The following is a 15,146-nucleotide window of genomic DNA, read 5'->3' on the forward strand; positions in this document are numbered from 1 at the left end:
AAGGGTGTTACATATTTTTCTGTCATGTTGTCTGCCTTCTATATGGAAATATGCATTCAGCAGAATTTATTGTTGCAGTGATTAAGTCTATGAGAGTAGGAAATTTTGGGGGGAAAAAAAAAAAGAAAAAAAGAACAAACCCAAAAAACCCCCGCTAATTGTTAAGAACATTTTTTTGAAGAAGTTGCCCATCTTGTATAGCAGACAACAGAGGAATTCCACTGCAACAGCAGATCAAAGTAGGTACGTTGAGATTTCTAATCAAGCCTAGACAAGAGGTAATATATTGTATTACTTACAGAACTGTATCAAGGGTGGGGTAAGAGAGGCACTGACTGCGGAAAATAAGTCCAAGTCCCTGAAGCGATGGCTGCTGCAGGTGGAGGCAGCGTAAAGCAAGCACAGCAGGAGCCAGAGGAGTGGAATACAGAGGAACAACGGCTGCCCCAAAGTATCCTGCTACCATTTCTGCAAGGTGTATAGTATTATGTAACAATAAATTCAACACTTTAATGTACAAGTGAAAAGCCTACATCAGTAAGCTGCTCCAGTATAGATCAGGTTGGGTATTTTACTGTGGTCAACTGTGAAAGTAGCTTTTTCAATTTTAGGCAAAGTTGATCTGGACTCTTCTGCTCTTCAACTACTAAACATACAAAAAAGGGCAGTGCCTCAGCTTGAAAAACTGTTTAAGCGAAACATTTCTTTCATGTAGACCATAGTATCGTGATGTTTTCAAAAGGGGTAACTGGAGATGAGAATTATGGTGGCATGCTGCTGGTCACTCAGGCCCACAAAAGGAGTTTTGCCTCACGTGAATGATAGGCAGGTGTGGTCCCACTAGTGGGCTCTGACTGGTGCGAGTGGCTGAGACAGAGGCACTTTTTTGTTTCTCAGTGAGAGAGATGCATTGATCTGTGCTGCTGCAACAGAGGGCTCCCACCATTCACATCTGCACCAGCCCTCCATCAGGCAGAAGGAGAGATGGGACACAGACAACAGGTGAGGAGCTTGAGGCTCTGCTGAACCCGAGCTGCTTGGGGCTATGTGCCAAAAGGAGAGGTCTCAAAGCTGACTCCTAAATCTTAAGCTGAGATCGCAAGGCTGGCCATTAAAAGGGGTTGTCACGGAGGCACCCCGAGGTTAATTTAAGGGACAACAGGGTCCAAAACAACTTTTATTAAACCGGTGAGAAACAGGGTTTTAGCACTCCAAAAGTGACTTAAATATAGGTTCGGGTATCAGTTGAGGAAAATTATTAAGGGGCAGCAACTAGTACAACTGGCGGTCCACAGAGTGCATGCACGTGGCTTCACCCAAAACAATGCCGGAACCACCCCAAAGTCCCAGAGGAGTACACACTTGCCTGAACACGGTGCGGGATTATTCTTAAAGAGATACAGGTAAAGTGTACGCTCACGATTCCGCGAGGGTTAATTTACTTACACGTGCGAATGTGCACGGAATACTACACGTGCTTATGTGGAAGCACGGGAGGAAAATACACTCGCGATTGTGCGAGAATAAATTTATAATACACTCGCAATTGTGCGAGGAAATAAAGTTCCACTCGCGATTGTGCGAGGAAATAATTTTATACGTGCTTGTATTAAGCACGGGAAGTTACACGTGCATATGTGCACGGAAAGGATAAATATACTCGCAATCCTGCGAGGGGTTTTACTCACACCCGTGGTGGCAAGGCAAGCGGGGTCTCCATCCCGGGGAGGGGGGGGTCTCGGCGGCAGGATCTTCCTCGTGCTCCGAGAGACCGGCGACAATGGGCCCAGTCTCGACGAGAGAGTGCCGTTTTTATACTGGCTGATCAGACCTGACTGTAGGCATTCTAGAAGCTTCTCTGCACCCCCACACCGTGTGTGGGGTGCCCCTGAAGCCTCCAAACATCCCCCACACTGGTCACAGGTGCCCAGCGGCTCACTGGTGCCTCGGCAATCCCTTCTCCTAATGGCCCTGGCCAGGGTGCTCTGGGCCAAACAAAAGCAGCTGTTAGCTTCAAGTAGCAGAGAGAGGGAGATGTGCCTACTCCCTCCATACTGAAGGAGGGCGGGGGGAGAGAGGGGGGTTTGCATTCTGCCACAGGGGTGAAAAAGATTTTTTTTCTATTTGTAAATGCAGCATCAGCCCAACAACAATCACTGAGAGATGATAAATATTGATCCTGAAAGCAACATTTATACCCAGTCACTGTGTTTATACCAAGATCTGTGTTTTGAACAATAAATTAATTACTCTACATTCACTCATGCTAAGGGTTACTTGGCCAACATAAATATATCATAGATGGCAGTTCTTTACCCAGCAGGATGTACACTGGACAGTTATTTCATACAGAAAAAATATCTAGTGTATAATTTGCAAAATGTGGAATATTTAAGGACTTGCTTTCACTTCATTGGCCCATCTGCAGTCTTTTCACATTATATGAGTTACATCAGGTTCTGTAGGAGATATTAAACCTGTTAATGCTATATTTAAAGACATTTTACTGTCTTTTAACAATGTAAAATAGCTTTGGTGTTGTCAAAATCCTTCACAACGTTTTGATAATACAGGAAAATAAGTACATTAAGCAATTAAGAATTTTTTTTTCACCGTTTAGTTTTCATATGTTTCTGTATTACACTTGTGATGGACACGTTGCCTAGAATACCTTTAAGCAGAACTTTATGCTTAAATAACTTCAGCTCTCTCTTCACTTTAAAGCATTTTAAAATATTTTACTGTAATACCACTGAGCTCATTCAGAAGAGATCAGTAACCTCAGTGCATTGTAATTATTTTTCCAGTCTAAGCACAATTAAGATAATAATTCTCAAGTCTGGATAACTCTTTACAGCATATTTTCATAAATACTCTACAGAGTTATGAAATAATTCATAGATAACAACTTCCATGAAGTACTTACTGACATTTTAATCCCAAGTTGTGACTGTGGGCCGGACATGCCTCTTAGCAATAATGTAATTGGAACTCTGCCCAGGTGATTTATAAGTTGGCCCCGGTTCCTCCTGCTGGGATTGTCATATGATGTCCATGAAAAGGACAGTGACACACATCATTCTGTAGTAAGGAAGTTGTAATTAGCAATATCTGCACACATGGTTCTCCAGGATTTTAAGTGCAGGTGGGTTTAGAACAAGGAAAGAGACAGAGAAGTGATGCTGGAGGGGATATTTTATATTATCAGGGAAGTGCATTTTGTAAGAGCTTTGAAACGCGATTAATAGCATTAAGTAAAAAAACAAAAACAAAAACAACAACAAAAAAACAACAACAACAAAAACCCCCTTATTTTGCACTGATCACAGAACCTGCCAATTAGGCTTTTTGTTTTAATCAGCGCCTTTTGTTTCCTTCCACTCTGGTTGTCAGAGCTCCCAGCTTCATCGTGGGGAGCAGGAGCCGGGGTGTCTGCTCACGGCTGTCTTGCTGCAGGGCTGGCAGGAGGTGCCAATACCGAGCTGAAACTGATTCACACTCTGATTTTGGAAACCAGATGCATGGATGTAATTATGCTAATCAGGGGAGTTATGCCCCTCCCACTTTTGCCATCTCTTCCAGCTGCAGTACTTCTATTGTAATTGAAGTAGTATTATGTCACATTAATTTTAATTTCTCATAATGCCCCCCACTGTTGGTGTGTGTCTTCATAACTCAGGGCCCATTTTACAGATGACTCACGTAATAGTCAAAGTTATTAATTTATTACAAGACTGTCTGCAATCCCAGTTTTTACAGTGTGCCTACGTTGCTCACAGACTTAAAATCTGGAGCCACTCATATTACTCATTAGTCAAGCAAAATAACTGGAAGAGTTAGTATAACTATTGTTTTACAGGGCCCTGGGGCCACGGCATTGAATGCTGGAGAGTCAGTGGAGCCTCTTGTCCCACCTGGGTGGCTCAGAGCTTCCCAGTCACCCTTTGTCTGGTCCAGGAAGCACCTTTCTTCATGAGTAGTCCCACAGGCTGCCATGGAGTGATGCTGAGGTAGGCCTCCATGCCACCTGAGTCAGGACACCAGAATGTGCCCCTTAGGTGCTAATTAAAATCCACTTCATGCACAGAAATAAACTTCCAATTAACATAGTAGCCCTGGAATGCATTGTGGGATGTGGGAGCAGAGCAGAAGCTATTGCAGGAAAAAAAAAAGTAATTGGAGCATTTAAATGACAGGGCCCTCGTGATTAGTCTCTGTTGTCGTATGAATTACCTCACAATAAGCTGGCTCCAGGTTCCAAAACAGATGCTTACATTAAGGTTCTCCAGGACTTCCAAGAGCAGGGCCTCTCAGCAGCCCAAAAATCTGAGGAAATCTGGCTTTTTTGGTTTCCTCACTCTCGAGTTTAGCACGTCACAACATGGTTAACAGCCAGAGCTCTTGACTGTTCAAAGACGTTGAGGAAGAATTTGTAAAGGGCAAACAAATATGTAATTCAGAATGCTGTCCTGGAAAAAAATCCAAAAATCTCCTTCCATGAGAAATCTCAAAGTTTATTTTTTGTTTTGGAATGACGTTTTATTTTGGAATTCACTTGGAATAGAGATTTGAAGAGTCTGCCAATTCAAGTCTCAGTTGTGATTCAGCTGTTACTCATCCATAAAGTTAATAACTTTATGTCCTGTTTCTTAATTCATAAAAGTTTATCATCAATTTATCATTACCATTCCTCATTCTCATCAAATACTAACCAGAGCACTATTCAGGAGAGAAGTAAGGAGGAGAGACTCTATCTGAAAGACGGTGCTGAAGCCCAGGATGTTTATTTTTCTACAGAGGGGTAGTGTATTTTCCTTTCAATGCTGCTTTGCTTCAGGAAATATTAAAACAAGCTCTTCCACCATTTTGCACCAAAAAGCTGTGAATCCTGTACCATAGCCACACTTCAACAAGAAAATGTGCCATCAAGTAATCCCTAGTATGTCCAGGACATTTGCAAGCAATAATCACATCAGACTCCACCTCCTGAAGCTACCTATGTTGGCTTCAGATGCAATTAAATTGTCTGTCTTGCAATTAATATCTATATAAAGCTGTGCTTGCACACTATGTCCACAGTTTTCGATCTGTGCCAGTAAAATAGAGGGTCTCAACCACAAAGTATGTTTTTACTTTAGACATAAAAATGAGCACCAAAAGCAGTTTAAGGTGCAGCCAACAAGGAAAAGGGTGTTGGCACCCTATGGTTCATATTGGTTTTGCTAAATCATTTACTTTTACAAGTATTTAAACAAGCACACGGTGACAGGTACACAACAACTTTTGAGAAGCTTTGTGTTTCTGGTGTTGTCATCATGTGGCGACAGTAAATACAGAAAAAACTCTTGCCTCCAATAGCAAACAAGGAGCTCTTTGAGTAAGGTGGTACAGAAAGCCCTGCTCTCCCGCTTTCGACTTCTTGATAGAGAGTCCTCCCAGAGACTCCATCAGCCACCTGGGACACGGCAACACATACAGCCTGGGAAACAAGAGGCTGGAGAGCAGCTCTGCAGAGAGGGATCTGGAGGTTCTGGTTGACGGCAAGTTGCACATGAGCCAACAGTGTGCCCTGGCTTCCAAGAGGGTCGCCCGTGTCCTGGGTGCATCCAGCACAGCATTGCCAGCCAGGCGAGGGAGGTGATTGTCCCGCTCTGCTCTGCACTGGTGCGGCCTCACCTGGAGCACTGTGTGCAGTTCTGGGCAACACAGGATAGAAGGGATATAAAGCTACTGGAGAGTGTCCAGAAGAGGGTTACAAGGTTTGCAGGGGAAGCTGTATGAGGAGTGGCTAAAGTCACTTGGTTTGTTCAGCCTAGAGAGAGGAGACTGAGGGGAGACCTCATGGGGCTACAGCTTCCTTACAAGGGGAGGAGGAGGGCAAGCACTGATCTCTTCTCTCTGGTGACCAGTGACAGAACCCAAGGGAATGTCAGAAAGATGTACCAGCGGAGGTTCAGGTTGGACATTAGGATACAGTTCTTCCCCCAGAGGGTGGTGGAGCACTGGAACAGGCTCCCCAGGGAGGTGTCACGGCCCCAAGCCTGACAGTGTTCAAGAAGAGACTGGACAACACCCTCAGACACATGGGGTGAACTGTGGAGTTGTCATATATAGGGACAGGAGTTGGACTCGATGATCCTTGTGGGTCCCTTCCAACTCAGGACATTCTATAATTCTATGATTCCCATTTCAGGTCTTCCCAGAGCAGACTCCAAGAAACAGAACCAGCCTTACTGCTCCCATAACAGCTGCCATTTTACTTTTGGACACAAAATATAAAAAAAAGTAGCACCAGAATCTTGCCAAAAAGTATCTGGTTTTGAAAAATATTCTCAGCGTCCTGCAAAGCAGAAGCCAGGATGACCCAGTATTTAGCAATGATTAAACATGTTGAACTGAAGGATCACAAGTGATGAACTGAATGAGAACAGTGCTTGAGGTCAGAGCAAGACAGGAGCACATTTCGACCCCTCTGCAGCCCACATACTTTGATGGATCTGCGTGTGCAACAAGTAAAATAGAATTATCCAACAGAGGCTTCTCTTTTGCTTATTTTGATACATCTGCTTTGTTTTAGGTTGTCCTGTGATTTTCATCACTTCAAATACATTCTTACTTGGGATACACAACTATAGCATTGGAATTTTCTGCGAAAGGAAGCGATTGAGGCAGCTGTCAGAGGAGGGCTAATGTTTTTGACAGAAAAATGCAGAATTCACAACAGCTTATTAGAATCTTCAAGTACTTCACTATTCATATTCAGGAGAGGGCACACTTCATTTCTCCCTGTTTTTCCGTGTTATTGAGAAAAAAATATTTTTGTAATAACAAAAAAGGTCCGCAGCATATGCTTCACTAAATATACACATGAATCCCTTCAGTACATATGTAAAAACATTCCAAATAGAAATGGACTTTACTTCAACAGGTCTGTGAAAGGAAGAAAAAGTTGCTGTAACTAGTCTGAAAAGACAACCTGGAGTGCCGACAAGTTCCTGTCCCCAAAAGTAACTTGAACTTTCTCCATTTTATTTTTCATACCCTGTTACTTTTAGTGTCAATCCTGGACCTTGTCTACACTACAGAAGTGTAAATGTATAATTTTTCAATAAATACGAGTGATGAACAATAAACTTTGTAATTTAGTTGGTAATAAAAGATGAAATTTGAGCTTTTCACTTTTCCTAATTTACCTTCTTGGGGCTCAACTGCTAAGTGTGACCATTCATTCTATGTATTCAAAAAGGCTCTAACTTCTACTGAAAGAGAGTGTGTTATTGTTCTGGTTGAAGACTGACTCCGTCATAAACTTTTTCTTCCCTGAGAGAAATAGCTTTCAGATTTTTAAAAGACATGCAAAATAAAACTCAGCAGCTATTCATCTATATGAATACGTTTTACTTTTCCTTAAGATAAAGATTATTTTGTTCCGTAAGAATAAAGTATTCTTTATTGTCATAACTGTGTATATATATATATAGCATTTAAATAATTTTGATTTAATTTTGATTGTAATTCTGATTTGATTACTCAAATCAAATTTTGAGTAACTGTTACCTTTTTCACTGCATGTTTTCGTTTTTCACAGATATGACTGGTATATCTATAAGCATGCTGTAGTTTAAAATGTAATAGAAAAGCAGGCTATTCCTTCATATTTCTGCGTGTATAAAAATACTATTATATGCATGGCCTATTATATGGCTTGGTTGGTGCTAACATTCAGAAAAAAGCAGTGCACAGACAAACACGTGATGTACATCCAGGTGCAATTCAGACATCATTTTTCAGCTCATTGTTGTTAATATCACATTAGGAAGGAAAGAAATGAACATCAGGACATTTCTATGCAGATCACCCAACCCTTCTGTGTTTCTTTGTTGCTCTCACTAACATGGAATGAAACACACTTAGATGCATCTCAGGCTGATGTCAAATTTGCTCTCCAGTTAATATGTGCAAAGCAGAGTAAAATGTAATATGCTAGACTATGGTACTGTAGAATGTTATTGTTTATTCTTTGCCACATCTGTGGTAGCCTTTTTGAAAACTATTCATCAAATTATGCAATTATAATTAAATGACTATTAATTACAATGGTAGAAATGTCCATGTTCTGTTTTGTTATGTTTTTGTAGAAATATGAAAAAAGGTGGGTTTTTTAATTATTTCCTTTTCCATTGGTGTTCATGTCAATGGTTTTTACACGATTGCTCTCTCTCATCTCTGTATACTCAGTAAAACTACTGTAAAAATGTGCAGCTCTGGGAATTAATATTGATAACTAAGACCCCATAAAAACACTTCTCAGACAAATCTTTAAGGAGCACAGTAATAGGTTCATTTAGCAAATTCCTCAGGAGCTTCCCAGATATTATTATTAAGATGTCATTATATTTTTAAGCTAGCTAAAATTTATTTGTGTGCTCTTTACTGCTCTTCCTTTAGATTTTTTTTAATGATGCACACTAAATCTATCAAATCTATGAAAGTGAAAAAAGAAAGCTTTGGAAGAGGTTAACGTCTTAGAATGAAGAACGTAGCTATTCCAAAAACACAACACGTATTATTGATTACTGAATACCTGCCTAGTTGATCAGTCTGCTGAAAAACGTGAAAATGTAAATGGTTGTGACTGTCAGCATCCCCACGACACAGAATAACAGCAAAAAGATATGTAAGAGTCTGCTTTGAGGTAAGGCATTGTGTTTGGAAGATGATTCCTGGTTTAATTCTGAGAGGGACAAGCTGGGTCTACAGCCCATTTCATTATATTGTTATGAGCAGTTGCCTCTTTTTTATTCTTTACAGAGAGTTCCTCTGCCACCACCAGTTTCACAAAAGGAGGGCTGTAGGAACTGAGACTTGCTGCTGAGGGCTGGTGACAATGAGGGAGAAATTACTGGAGAAAATGGACAAGATGTAGTAATTTAATGTGTATTATATAAAAAATAACATGGCACTTAGGGTCTCTGGCTCTTGGCAATTAGTGAAAGTGCAAGTGATTATAGCTCTGTTACACAGAAGTTTTCCCCTCTCAGTACTCCCAGGTTACCATTCAGTGCTTTCACATACCTGCAGCACTGTGCAAATTACCATCCTTTGCTAGGAAATCCCTTTAATTGACATCAAATTACGTCATTGCCCAGTTGCCTTTCCCACAAGCACAGGAAAATGCAAAGATGCTTCCAGAAAGAGAGGAAGGACGCTGCCCATTTCCCAAAGAAGATGAGGTGGGAAAGTAAAATATCTGAGAAACTACACTAAGCTCTTCTACTTGTAACGTATTTTCTTATTCCCACTCATCTGTGCTGCTGCTCCAAAGATAATCCGCTCAATATAACCACAGAACCAATGGAAGACAACAAAATATATACAGCTCCATATTAAAAATGACAGGTAGAGCAAATTAAGCCATAATTAAAGCACAGCATAGCCTTGCAAAGGCGGCTCTGTATGTTAATATGGGCAGGAGAGTTACAGCAAAGCTGTTGGCATCCCTCTGCCAAAGCCCTGGGTGTTGAGGTGGTGTCAGAGGCAGGAGTGCAGGAGTCCCAAATAACACTTAGCTCCCAGTCTTGCCAAAGCGCTTTACAAACATGAAGCTAATCTCATGGCAGTGTGGGGAAGTAGGTGTTATCTCCTTCTGCCCAAAGTCAAGTGACTTGTGTGGCTGCACATGAAGTGACCAGGGCCAGGCCAGAGAGACAACACAGAAATAGCTGATTTTTTGGCCTTATCCTAATTCCTCTCTATTGAAACCATCCCTAACTGTAGACCCCATTTCTTTCCTCAAAAACTGAATGGCAAAATTTGGCCTGAATGCTGTGAATGCCAGACAGTGCCTTAAATGCAGCCTCCTCCCTCAGTCCAACACTGAGGAACATGTAGCATTTAAGGATTATTTGATTTCCAGTCAGGGCTTGTTGCCTACTATGGCTTCAACCAGGCTTTCCATCTCAGATCGTAAAACTGGATTCGTGTGACTATCTGAAACTGGCAGTGGCACCAGCTAGTTTTACAAATCAGAAAAAAAAAACTATTTTCCAGCTATTTTTGCCAAGCAGTGAAAGTTCATCAGGAGCAAAATAGCTGCTTATGTAACCAGCCTCAGTTAACTGGGACTGGGTGTACATGTTATTATTTTTAAATATTTAATTAATGTTTATAAGAACCTCCAACAGATTCTTAATGCTCCATGTCACACTTCAGTTGCCCTTTGTAGATGAGACTCTAAGAGAACAAGTCCTATACCTGTTTTGGGGAGGGGAACACTGACAAATGTAAAAAACCTGTATCAAAGTTTCATATGCTTTTAATGTAGCTCCTGTTATACAAGTGTCTCCCTCAAGCTGTTAAACAGCAGTTGTTTTCTTACAGGCATCTCAGCAGAAGAGGGACTTTAAAACACATTACAGGAAGATGAGATGACCCAGGGGGCTTCTTCCATGCAGAAGAGGATGCCATGGAGGAACATGTTATGGAGGGAGAGAATAAGGTATCATCACAGATATCACAGATAAAAGGGCTGCAAGAAATGCAACCCATTGGCATTAAACCTTAATCTTCCTGAGAGGTGTTTGCCTAGCAAGATAAAAAGATTTGTCGATTATGAGGTCAGTGTGGTCTTCTTAACAAAAGCTGTAGGACTTACTTGAACTAATGCATTCCCCAGCCCAGTAGCTGTAGCTGAAGCAGAAAATGTATTTTGGAAAAGTCTTTCATTTGGATTTTGAAGTTAATTGTGAAGGAGAAGCAATCTTTGGCAAACTGCCCAGGGTTTATTTTCCTTCCCGTTTAAGACAGTTGAAAAGACCTATTGAGTTAAGTCTGGGATGCTTGTGTTGTCCCTTTGAACTAGTTTTTCTCACTGCATCCACCTTCTTGCTTATTACTCTAATGGCATCTTCATAAACATTGCTGCACGAACTACGCAACTGTCATAAATGACAAGACTGTAGCTGAAGGCAGCAGCGATAACGTCAGGTTCTGCATACAGAGTCCTATTTTTAAATTTTTGCTTTGTTGAGAGAGGAGGGGGTTTCCTGCAAAGGTAATGAAGTGGTGGTTGGCTACGTGCTACAAATGATTTCTCATGCAAATTTTACGCAAGGTTGTACTTAAGCCTTGAATGGAGAAAATAAAGTCATCTATACAGGGACAATAGTTTCTTAAAAGGAAAAAAAAAAAAAAAGAAAAAGGAGATGTCATCTTAATGACAAAAAAGGATAAAATAACTTTATCCAGAGAAACAGGTATATGAAAAATAATATACCAACTACAATTTGTGCGACACAGCTTTAATTCGTATAATCCAGAACCTATAGGAATCTGTGCAAACCACCTGGTAGCCATTGGTGTGAACTGGGCCAGGTTTGTCAGGGGGTTCTGAGCAGCAGTTACTGAGAACCTCAGCTCTAATCCTGCTCCCCTACAGCAGGAAAGTAAAGTTTCTGTAGCCTACTATAGTGCAGCAATGAGATGTTCATGTCTTCAAAGTCCTGCAACAAGCTTCCCAAGGCCTTATTATGCCCCTCAAGAAACAGCAGGAAACAATACTCTGAAATAATGTTTAATTTCATAATTGAATCTTTCTGATAAATGAAATGATGATTCAGTCATTCATTATTTACTCCAAAAGTATATTAAAATGTGCCTACCAATGAAATCAAAACAAAGCTTTTAAACTAATCTCAGTAATAAACAGTCCAGTCATTTATTTCAGGTCTGAAAATATATCTGCGGCCGTCACAAAAAATTATTATAAAAGTTAATTAGCTCAGTACAGTTAATTGATGTGTTCTGTAGCGTCCTTTGAATTTAAATTCTGTAATCTGAAGTCATAAATTAAATAAAATTAAGAAACATATTTTAATTTTTAATTCCATTAAACATTTTAAGCATGAGGGAGCCTGAAATTCACAGTCGACATTTCATGAATAATCAGATCTGGAACATATAATTTGTCATAGCCACAGAAAGAGCGCGGTAAAAAACAAGCCTGACAAGTTAATTAAATAACTCTGAATACACGGGATGGTAAGAATATTTGCCAGCATGTATGTATTGTTTTTTGCTTTAAAATTCATTTTGGCACGCAGGAAAAAAAAAAAAAAAAAGGCAAAATCTACATCATATGGAACTACAAATCTTGACCAAAAAATGTATTTAAAAATTTAATGCCTACTGGATGCAATTCTTCATGCTTTTTATACAAAATTTCCTTCTCAGAAAACTCAGCCAATATTTAAAAGCATATTTTCATAAATGGCTTGGCCTGACAACCCTTTAACCTGATGAGTCATTCCAGAGCATGCTAAAGCTTACTCATGAGGAAGAATGCAATTTTTGGATCCTTAGCTTCTGACCTCACAAAGCATGATGCAAACTTTATTACCACAAGTGAGAAAACTAAGTGCAGTATCAGGGTGCTGGAATCTCTTGCTGGAGGAGATGGAGCTCTTGTGCTCCTTCATGGGTACCTCGTGCTCCCTCCTGCCACTTCCATCCACATGAAAAGCTGCTCAAGTGGATCAGGCATTTGCAATACTGAGTCACCAGTGTGTTGTCTTCTCCTAAAGGACCTGGTCTGGCAGTGTGCACAGTCTTCTCCAAACCAGCTACGTATTTCCAAACTCTCACCAAGGCTGTTTTTTGTTGGTTGGTTGCTTGGTTGGTTGGTTTTTTTTAAGAGGGCTGGCATTGCCAGTGACTGCCTTCCAAAAACCGAAATCCTTGCCTTCACAAAGATCGTGAGATGTTTATGTCTCTCCCTCCCTCCTTCCTTCCATGCAGATAGGCAGATATGCATGGACACACCCATCCATGCCATATATGCATATACCTATGCGTGTATGGGTGTAGGCATGTGTATGTATATACACACTAAAGGTGGGTTTGTTTGCTTTCTCTTTTTTCAGGCTTCAGGAAGCCTGCATTTTCAAATACTTTCATGATGGCTGCCAACATCATCCTTTGACAGGAGAGGAAGGACAAGAGGGAAGAATCTCATAAAATCCCATGACTCAGGAAGCTGCGATTCCAGATATAACCTTGTCACTCACAAAGAACCTGTAAACACAGCAGTAACTGAACCAAGCCCACAGCACAAGTTAGCTATGTTTACCTGGCTCCCCATTTTGAACTTTCATATTTTCAGGTATACTTTTGCTACTATGAAAGAGCAGCTAATGAGAAACTTGGTATTTATGTGACATTAAGAAACTGTCATCATTTAAGTATTATTGATCTTTCAGAGTAATAATTGACTACCCACTATTTCACCAAAAATAATATTTTGGTCTAATTGCAGGTAAAGGTTTCACCTCTGGCTGGTGGTTTGTTACCATATAGCAAAAGGTATGTTTTTGTAGGAGTTGTCTTAAGTCAATCTCCTGACACCACAGAGCTGCATTGCTAGTGGAACCAGGTGGCCATAAAACCTCCCTGCAGCTGTTGCCTTTGCAGTGGACCCTGTCCAGATTCCCCCTCCCAGCATGGAGAACATAACAGAAGATACATTTCAGCCTGGGACACTCTATTCTATAGATGATTTTTCTGATGGCAGTGAACTCAAATGCCTTTTTTGTGCTCTTTGCTTGTAATAGCTCCCTGACTGCAGATGAGGGGTCTTCCTCCTGTTTCAGAGGAGACTACAATGCTGGGGAGATGAGTGGTACTTTCTCCGCTCACACATATCCTTCCTAGGCAGAGCACTTATCCCCTCTCTTCTGCCACGTAACAACTAGTGGATGCATTAGTAAATAAAGTAAGCGCCAAGCCCGGAATGGGAGGTTAATCATCCTGCTGAAAAGTCAGCAGTTTTAGTCATGGTGTAAAATCTCCCGTGACGGCATTCCTTTCTGAAACCTGATCCCGGAGAGAACAGCTTACAGGGCTGAAGAGATGCCAGGCAATGATCTACAGCCTTGGCCTTCCTGAAATGTATTCCTCCCTAGCTCCTGTAAGCTGTCAAGGCATCTGTGTAGTCCTCATGTATGTGTAATACATCCTTGAGCCATGACTTTTCTCCTGTGGTTCAAAGCTGTGTTTTCACGTGGCTCTGAGCAATTTAACTATGTGCAACTTTGGGATACAGGTCCAAACAAAACAATTTTATATCAGCTTCCCTGTTTTGAGAGGATAACTTATGTCCTGCTTGGCTGAGTGATTTGAAACATTTGGGAATAACCCTCAACAAACTTCTTTTAAGCTGGAAGTCTGAATGCTACGGCTAAGTGCAGGCAATCAGATGACTATGAGCGTAATCAGGACGACACATCCAAAGGATGTCTTTAGCCGTTTCCGGAAGTTTGGATCTGTCACAAGAATTGCAAAATTTAAAAAAAAAAAAACAACAACAAACTGTACTCTTGCTATTAAAACCTGTTATTACATACAGTAAAATTGTTTCTAGCTAAGTAAATCTATAAACCTTTAATGATCTGGGGCTTTTCTTCCAGATATTGGAACCAGATATGGGGGAAGAAGGGAGAAAGAGGACTTCTTGGAAACTTGGGCATTTAGACTTCTACCAGCATGAACCTGATTCCCAAAGAAATTGTAGCCTAAATCATAAACCAGCTAAAGTAAATGAAGTAGTTTTCATGAGAGATTCTGATGCTGAAATATCCAGTCTGCCTAGAGTTTGGGGTGTATGTATGATGTTTACAACTTTTAGCCAATCTCTGGAATGAATGTGCACTTTTCCCATTTGAGCTGTTATGCCACAAATGCGATCTCACCATTGCAATCACAAGTTGCACAGAACACAAAGCAGCGCTGCTGCTAGCAAGGGTTATCTGTAGCTCCTGGTTCCTTCTTTCACAATCTGGTTACCAAACCCAATACCAAACCTGCTGTGGTTTCCCACAGTTGTTGATCCTAGGATCTAGATGTAAGGTATACCTTTAATTACTGATATAATTTTTTCCACCAATGTATGGGTGATGTAGAATCCCATGAACTATGTAATTGCCTACATTACCCATATCATAGGCACAAACCCACATGCTCTTCTGAAGAAGTCTTTAGTGCATTTCTGTACACTTCTCTCCAGAAATTCTCCTAGAAACACCCTTCAAGATTTAAAGAGGTACAACTTTTATTCCCCGGCTTTTCCTTGACTTCACGTGTAACCAGCGACT

General features: G+C 40.8%; 1 protein-coding gene across 2 annotated transcripts in view; it reads right to left on the reverse strand.

The window, feature by feature from the left end:
- VWA3B (von Willebrand factor A domain containing 3B) overlaps positions 1 to 1,735 on the reverse strand; it is a 73,595-nt gene extending 71,860 nt beyond the window's left edge. Inside the window, exon 1 of one of the 2 annotated variants that reach the window (XM_071813607.1) lies at positions 1,689 to 1,735. The gene's annotated coding sequence lies outside the window, so the exon portion shown is untranslated. The remainder of the gene's footprint in view (positions 1 to 1,688) is intronic. The other variant, XM_071813605.1, reaches the window with a different exon arrangement.
- Positions 1,736 to 15,146: the final 13,411 nt, after the last annotated feature.

This window comes from Patagioenas fasciata, chromosome 1, assembly GCF_037038585.1.
Source record: "Patagioenas fasciata isolate bPatFas1 chromosome 1, bPatFas1.hap1, whole genome shotgun sequence".
Lineage (NCBI taxonomy): Eukaryota > Metazoa > Chordata > Aves > Columbiformes > Columbidae > Patagioenas > Patagioenas fasciata.